This window comes from Culex quinquefasciatus, chromosome 3 (genome assembly GCF_015732765.1).
Source record: "Culex quinquefasciatus strain JHB chromosome 3, VPISU_Cqui_1.0_pri_paternal, whole genome shotgun sequence".
NCBI lineage: Eukaryota > Metazoa > Arthropoda > Insecta > Diptera > Culicidae > Culex > Culex quinquefasciatus.
The window spans coordinates 133,697,617-133,706,986 of record NC_051863.1 but is presented as its reverse complement, the minus strand read 5'-3'; positions in this window follow the sequence as shown (position 1 = coordinate 133,706,986).

The window sequence follows — 9,370 nt, the reverse complement described above, 5'->3', positions numbered from 1 at the left end:
TGATACCCATATTGCCCCAACTCTTATGGTTCGGCAAATGTCCCCCCATCGGAACATCCGCGGGGCCTCCGGCCACTCCGGAATGTGGCCACTACTGCCGAAATGTCAAATTTCATGTGCAGTATCAAAAACCCTGAAGTTTGATACCCATATTGCCCCAACTCTTATGGTTCCGCAAATGTCCCCCCATCGGAACATCCGCGGGGCCTCCGGCCACTCCGGATTGTGGCCACTACTGCCGAAATGTCAAATTTCATATCCAGTATCAAAAACCCTAAAGTTTGATACCCATATTGCCCCAACTCTTATGGTTCGGCAAATGTCCCCCCATCGGAACATCCCCGGGGCCTCCGGCCACTCCAGGTGGTGGCCACTACTGCCGAAATGTCAAATTTCATATCCAGTATCAAAAACCCTAAAGTTTGATACCCATATTGCCCCAACTCTTATGGTTCCGCAAATGTCCCCCCATCGGAACATCCGCGGGGCCTCCGGCCACTCCGGATTGTGGCCACTACTGCCGAAATGTCAAATTTCATATCCAGTATCAAAAACCCTAAAGTTTGATACCCATATTGCCCCAACTCTTATGGTTCCGCAAATGTCCCCCCATCGGAACATCCGCGGGGCCTCCGGCCACTCCGGATTGTGGCCACTACTGCCGAAATGTCAAATTTCATATCCGGTATCAAAAACCCTAAAGTTTGATACCCATATTGCCCCAACTCTTATGGTTCGGCAAATGTCCCCCCATCGGAACATCCGCGGGGCCTCCGGCCACTCCGGATTGTGGCCACTACTGCCGAAATGTCAAATTTCATATCCAGTATCAAAAACCCTAAAGTTTGATACCCATATTGCCCCAACTCTTATGGTTCCGCAAATGTCCCCCCATCGGAACATCCGCGGGGCCTCCGGCCACTCCGGATTGTGGCCACTACTGCCGAAATGTCAAATTTCATATCCAGTATCAAAAACCCTAAAGTTTGATACCCATATTGCCCCAACTCTTATGGTTCGGCAAATGTCCCCCCATCGGAACATCCGCGGGGCCTCCGGCCACTCCGGATTGTGGCCACTACTGCCGAAATGTCAAATTTCATGTCCAGTATCAAAAACCCTAAAGTTTGATACCCATATTGCCCCAACTCTTATGGCTCCGCAAATGTCCCCCCATCGGAACATCCGCGGGGCCTCCGGCCACTCCGGATTGTGGCCACTACTGCCGAAATGTCAAATTTCATATCCAGTATCAAAAACCCTAAAGTTTGATACCCATATTGCCCCAACTCTTATGGTTCCGCAAATGTCCCCCCATCGGAACATCCGCGGGACCTCCGGCCACTCCGGATTGTGGCCACTACTGCCGAAATGTCAAATTTCATATCCAGTATCAAAAACCCTAAAGTTTGATACCCATATTGCCCCAACTCTTATGGTTCGGCAAATGTCCCCCCATCGGAACATCCCCGGGGCCTCCGGCCACTTCAGGTGGTGGCCACTACTGCCGAAATGTCAAATTTCATATCCAGTATCAAAAACCCTAAAGTTTGATACCCATATTGCCCCAACTCTTATGGTTCGGCAAATGTCCCCCCATCGGAACATCCGCGGGGCCTCCGGCCACTCCGGATTGTGGCCACTACTGCCGAAATGTCAAATTTCATGTGCAGTATCAAAAACCCTGAAGTTTGATACCCATATTGCCCCAACTCTTATGGTTCCGCAAATGTCCCCCCATCGGAACATCCGCGGGGCCTCCGGCCACTCCGGATTGTGGCCACTACTGCCGAAATGTCAAATTTCATATCCAGTATCAAAAACCCTAAAGTTTGATACCCATATTGCCCCAACTCTTATGGTTCGGCAAATGTCCCCCCATCGGAACATCCCCGGGGCCTCCGGCCACTCCAGGTGGTGGCCACTACTGCCGAAATGTCAAATTTCATATCCAGTATCAAAAACCCTAAAGTTTGATACCCATATTGCCCCAACTCTTATGGTTCCGCAAATGTCCCCCCATCGGAACATCCGCGGGGCCTCCGGCCACTCCGGATTGTGGCCACTACTGCCGAAATGTCAAATTTCATATCCAGTATCAAAAACCCTAAAGTTTGATACCCATATTGCCCCAACTCTTATGGTTCGGCAAATGTCCCCCCATCGGAACATCCGCGGGGCCTCCGGCCACTCCGGATTGTGGCCACTACTGCCGAAATGTCAAATTTCATATCCAGTATCAAAAACCCTAAAGTTTGATACCCATATTGCCCCAACTCTTATGGTTCCGCAAATGTCCCCCCATCGGAACATCCGCGGGGCCTCCGGCCACTCCGGATTGTGGCCACTACTGCCGAAATGTCAAATTTCATATCCAGTATCAAAAACCCTAAAGTTTGATACCCATATTGCCCCAACTCTTATGGTTCGGCAAATGTCCCCCCATCGGAACATCCGCGGGGCCTCCGGCCACTCCGGATTGTGGCCACTACTGCCGAAATGTCAAATTTCATGTCCAGTATCAAAAACCCTAAAGTTTGATACCCATATTGCCCCAACTCTTATGGCTCCGCAAATGTCCCCCCATCGGAACATCCGCGGGGCCTCCGGCCACTCCGGATTGTGGCCACTACTGCCGAAATGTCAAATTTCATATCCAGTATCAAAAACCCTAAAGTTTGATACCCATATTGCCCCAACTCTTATGGTTCCGCAAATGTCCCCCCATCGGAACATCCGCGGGACCTCCGGCCACTCCGGATTGTGGCCACTACTGCCGAAATGTCAAATTTCATATCCAGTATCAAAAACCCTAAAGTTTGATACCCATATTGCCCCAACTCTTATGGTTCGGCAAATGTCCCCCCATCGGAACATCCGCGGGGCCTCCGGCCACTCCGGATTGTGGCCACTACTGCCGAAATGTCAAATTTCATGTCCAGTATCAAAAACCCTAAAGTTTGATACCCATATTGCCCCAACTCTTATGGCTCCGCAAATGTCCCCCATCGGAACATCCGGGGCCTCCGGCCACTCCGGATTGTGGCCACTACTGCCGAAATGTCAAATTTCATATCCAGTATCAAAAACCCTAAAGTTTGATACCCATATTGCCCCAACTCTTATGGTTCGGCAAATGTCCCCCCATCGGAACATCCCCGGGGCCTCCGGCCACTTCAGGTGGTGGCCACTACTGCCGAAATGTCAAATTTCATATCCAGTATCAAAAACCCTAAAGTTTGATACCCATATTGCCCCAACTCTTATGGTTCGGCAAATGTCCCCCCATCGGAACATCCCCGGGGCCTCCGTCCACTCCAGGTGGTGGCCACTACTGCCGAAATGTCAAATTTCATGTCCAGTATCAAAAACCCTAAAGTTTGATACCCATATTGCCCCAACTCTTATGGTTCGGCAAATGTCCCCCCATCGGAACATCCGCGGGGCCTCCGGCCACTCCGGATTGTGGCCACTACTGCCGAAATGTCAAATTTCATATCCAGTATCAAAAACCCTAAAGTTTGATACCCATATTGCCCCAACTCTTATGGTTCGGCACATGTCCCCCCATCGGAACATCCCCGGGGCCTCCGGCCACTCCAGGTGGTGGCCACTACTGCCGAAATGTCAAATTTCATATCCAGTATCAAAAACCCTAAAGTTTGATACCCATATTGCCCCAACTCTTATGGTTCCGCAAATGTCCCCCCATCGGAACATCCGCGGGGCCTCCGGCCACTCCGGATTGTGGCCACTACTGCCGAAATGTCAAATTTCATGTCCAGTATCAAAAACCCTAAAGTTTGATACCCATATTGCCCCAACTCTTATGGTTCCGCAAATGTCCCCCCATCGGAACATCCGCGGGGCCTCCGGCCACTCCGGATTGTAGCCACTACTGCCGAAATGTCAAATTTCATATCCAGTATCAAAAACCCTAAAGTTTGATACCCATATTGCCCCAACTCTTATGATTCCGCAAATGTCCCCCCATCGGAACATCCGCGGGGCCTCCGGCCACTCCGGATTGTGGCCACTACTGCCGAAATGTCAAATTTCATATCCAGTATCAAAAACCCTAAAGTTTGATACCCATATTGCCCCAACTCTTATGGTTCGGCAAATGTCCCCCCATCGGAACATCCCCGGGGCCTCCGGCCACTCCAGGTGGTGGCCACTACTGCCGAAATGTCAAATTTCATATCCAGTATCAAAAACCCTAAAGTTTGATACCCATATTGCCCCAACTCTTATGGTTCGGCAAATGTCCCCCCATCGGAACATCCGCGGGGGACTCCGGCCACTCCAAGTGGTGGCCAATTCCAATTCCCGCTCATGCCGGCTGGCATGTCTTGGCGTGTCCATGCCTCCAGGCTATCTGCTCCCGGGCCTCCAGGCCGTCTGCAAACGGGCCACCAGGCCATCTGCTCCTGATGTGGTCTCGTCGACGGCCAGCAACAGACTGAATTTTCGGGACCGACCGAGCCGAGTTTTGTTAATTTAGATCGGGGACGTATGCCCCGCCTTTTTGCACCCATTCTCCTACATCTCCTTATTCGCTTTTGCCGCGTCGACGATCCGAAAATTATGAGGTAGAGTGGGGTGATTTTAGATACATCAATCTCACGTCTCTATATTGACTGATTGGGAAACGTTTGTTCAACCAACCAGCGTGTACCAAAAAGAGGGGAAATTTGCCGAGAGGGGAATTCGTTACGTAACGTTTTCGCTTCGCGAAAATTTTGGATTGACACCCCGTATAGAAACCTTAGGACAAAGTTCTTTGTCAAAAAATAATTTTTAATTATAATTATTATTGATTGAGTTATTGATTGATTGATTTAAATTATTGATATTTAGAAGATTTTGAATAGTATTTGACGAAACTATTAACAGTTATATATTTGTCAAACCGTGAAGAGCATTTTGATTTCATATCATTAAAAAAAACACAGGGAGTAAACTTTTTTTTTCTTTTTTCAAAAAAAAATCAAAATTTCAATGCAAGTTTAAGTTCAATTAGCTGAAATTAATTTAAAATGCATTCCCCTGCATTTAGAATCATGTTCAACATGTTTAGGGTTTTCCAAATAAATGATTTTTCAAAACATTCGATGTACTGTAAAATACCGCAAAAAGTTTTCTTTTCGCAAAAAAATTGTTTTCGTCAATTCTTACATTTTTTGAAAATTTTTTGAAGACAGATTTTTTTTAATTTCCAGCAGTTTTGCCGAAGTCAAATCAACGAGAAATAATCGATTTAAATATTTTTACAGCGTTGTTGCCATTGTTGTTGTCATAATTGTGTGATGATAAACTATAGGGGGATGGCGTTGTTATTGTTAAACCACGTTTTCCACTTTTCCTCAACGACTTTATCGACTTCATTTTGCTGCGCGAGTAAGGACGCCATCTATTTTTAGACGATGACTCAGCACTGTTCCACTTTTGCACTTAAATCCAGATGGCAGCACTATGTAACGCCATCTCACTATTGATGGGCTATTTGCTCAAAGAGATATACAGCAAAAAAAAGTCAAAGCAGTTATGTCACAGACATAACCGGAATGGCGTAGACTTACGTAAAATTTAGATATGTGGACATGTGGGTTTTCCATATATTAATTTGAAGAATTAGCTATATATATTGGAAGGAACACCCATTCGAACGGCAAAGAGAGGAAAGAAAGAGACGAAGGAATTTTAGCGAGCCGAATGGGGGGAGGGGGAGAGGGGGCATAGGGGTTGGGGGCGAGAGCAGCCTCAGAAAGCTGTGCAATCCGTCGCCCCCGAAGACCAAAATTTGTTCCTGAAATTTAAATTCAAATTAGCTCGCTGCCTCGTCCCGGGTGGGACGAGGGCAACTCTTTCAACACTAGAATTTGATGAGACGTAAATCTTTCAGAAGCGCTCGCCGCGAATGCGACGAGCTAGTTGGATGTCCCGATTGTTTAACAACCAAGGCTTGACCCACGAGAGGCTTTTCGGCGGAAGGCAGCAGGCGCGCACCTCATCTTGTTGATGCCTCGTCCCGGGTGGGACGAGGGATGGGGATTGAAGCACCTCCGAACCACAGTAACCACGAAAGATCCTAACGGTCCGGCCATCGAGAGGCAACTGGCTGACGGTGACGACGAGAAGGCGATGCGCACTTCTTTTCCAGTTCTGGTCCCTCTCTCCTGCTGCTGCTGCTCTGGGCTGAGCTTTCCTGCTGCTGCTGCTGCTGCTACCGGTCCGACGTCTGAGACGTGAATGATGGAATGGGCTCTGGCGCGCGTTCTTATGTATGATTTCGGCCCGCTACTTCCTCCTTTTCGCGACGACACTCGGTCGCGTTGCTCGGATGATTTTCCCCTCAAAATAGGTACTTGACATTCCCGTCCGTGAGTGGGAAGCGCTCATTTTGCTTGCAAAATCTCTGCATTTTGAAAACATTTTAAAACATTCAATTGTTTCAATAGTTAAACTAATTTGCCAACAATGAAAGTTTTATAGCAAATTGCTGAATAATTTTCGAATCGAATGGCACATAAATCGTGTCGATTCGATTAGAGGGAAGGAAGATATAAGCGTTTGACGGATGACGCAGTAATCCAGGGCCTTCGGCCCGGGTTTTTTGGAATGACACCCCAGTACCTTCGACAAAGACGTAAGTCTACGTCAAAAATAAATTGTATTACACCCTGAAATATGTAGCCCATCAGTATGGGGAACCTACTTTACCGAAATGTCAAGCTTATATAGCTTATATGCGTTTATCCTTTTCATTTTTAATCTGTCTGATGACCGAGCGAGCTAAAACGCCAACCACTACTGTTGGTGCTGAATCCCGTCGGCTGCAACTTTTTTTTTTGTGTTTACAAAAATTTTACATGCAGGATGTAATACTAGGTGTATTTTTTAACAAAGGTGATGGGCATGCTTTTGCATGAGATTTTACCATCTAATTTTTGTTTTGTAGCACTCAAAAAAAATCATCCAATCCATCAAGCATTTTTATTCTTGGAAAAATTATCTCTTCTTGAATTTAAACGAGCTTTTTTTTTAAAAAAAACAGGAAAATTAAATAGTATAAATATAAAAGTAGTAAACTATGCAGGTTTTTTTTCAAATCTTCTCAATTCAAATTTGATTTTTTGAGGTTTCATCATTTATACTGAAAATGATTATCAAAACGTCCTTTTGGTTATTTCCTGCTTTCCATTAATAATTCAAATAATTCTTTAAAACAAAACAAGGATTTATTACTTGGAGTGTAGAAATATTTAAGGATATGCAGAAATTAGAGTTTTGGACGAAGTCTTGGACGGGAAACTGACAAAAAAAGAACAACGTTTTCATCTAATACAAAACAACAAAAGTTGCCAAAATTCCGTTTTGGATACTGTATCCACTCAATCGAGAAATTAAAAAGAGAGATGTGGCCCGGTAACATGGAGTAAACTATCCCAGCTGTCATGGAAAACTTCACAGAAGCTTTACAGAAAGTTTAACTCCATGTTGCACTTTCAATTTCTCGATACAAAAACATGAACTTGTTCACTTTGTCGTTTACGTGAAATAGTCATCTGACAGAATTGTTGTTCTGTCTTCTAAGGACAATCAAACACCAAAGCAAGTTCTGGTTCTAGTTGACAGACAATTCAATAAATTTTGTACAAAATATTTATATGTTGATTTGAAACAAGGATGTAGGCACATGGTTGGAACTCCATACATCCTGTTAGCCTAAAAAGTGTGACGATTGTTGAGTTCTGTCGCTGGTATAGTGTAAATTTGTCCAAGCTAGTCACAGCCTACTTAGCATAAACAACTCTCAAATTTGAATCTCTTATACCACTCGCAGATTGACAGACAGACCTTGTTTTCGCTTTATTTACCAATTCTGCGTAATTCAAGATGTGTTTTCAAACATGATCGATTTGTGGAGATTATGTAGCTTTAGTGGCGCTTGAGTGGGGGTGGGTTGATAAAATTGTGTTTTTAAACATGAAAGGGACAGATTTTGCAGTTGCGAATGGGGGATGGGAGGGAGACTACCTCCCATATTTTTGTTCGATGTCACAGAATTCAAGCCATTTTACCAGCACTAGCTAAATACCTGTTCTCAAACGAATAGAATGATGAGCCATGATTATTGAACATGCAATTTTTAACTGCACAGATTTTTCCGGCATTTTGGAGCATGAAAAGTAAATAAGTTGCAAATCAAACGGCTGAAACGCGAGGCGCGCGAGAAGAAAAAATGAAAATTCAAATCATGGCATGCTGCGATTTTGTTTACTTGAGGCATCTTCTCAGTATACCAGTTTTGATCGGATGAGGGGTCAATGCATATTTCATGTTGCCGGTATCTGTTTACGGTTACCAAATTTTTGTAAAAAAATAATAATTAAAAAATTTAACGAAAAATGGGATGTTGTCGTTTGAGTAACTTTTAAAAATGTTGAATATAAGGAAACTTACTAGAAAATTAAAATTTGGTTTTAAGTAAGTAGGAAAAGAAAAACATATAGGGGAAATTCTCGTATATATGGCAGGTTAAGCTCTCGCTCCTAACTCCATCCCATTTGCTGATTTTTACTATTTAAACAAATAATTTTGAAAAACTTTTGATAGAAACTTGCTTGCTCACTACTTATTGAGCTTTTTATCACTCGATTTCAATTCAAAACGCTTTTAATTAGCTTTAATTGAATGTCAAAGTTCTGACCTGCCAACATTAGAGTAAAAAGTTAATCTTTCCCAGTTCCTGAGTGGAACACCCTTGAAGAGTATCGGGGCCGGCATTTACAAAGCGGCTTCAGTGGCAGTTTCATTCTTAACTTAATGTTAACATGTTAAGATTAATGTTAACATTCCATAGGTCGCCTCCCTAAGGTGTCGTGATAAGGTCCAGTTTGTGACGATACACTACCTTCCCTTTACTAAGCAATCGATTCCAGAAGGGAAAAGATCACCAGTTGTGTTGGTCCGAGCCGGGATTTGAACCCCGATCTACCGCTTACGAGGCGGAAGCATTACCACTGGGGTACGTGGCTCGGTCAAGGCGGTCACTTTGGCCCTATAAAAGTTTCCGAGTTTTATTACAAGAGTTCAGTCAAAAATGATGAAGTTAAATTGCACGCCGAAGTGCCGTTGAGTCAACATTATGTGCTGGATGGAAATACATGCTTTTATCCAAAACTAAAAATACATAACTTGCTACTTTTAATAATTTTATAAAATTCAAAATATTCTTACTACACGCACTATGGACGACCCATCGGTGTGCAAAACTGCCATAAAAACTGGTAGAAAAGTTGCAGCTCTCCACCGCGAGAGGCAGTACCTGTCCTGCCCACGTTTTTGAACCTAAAGTTCCACATAT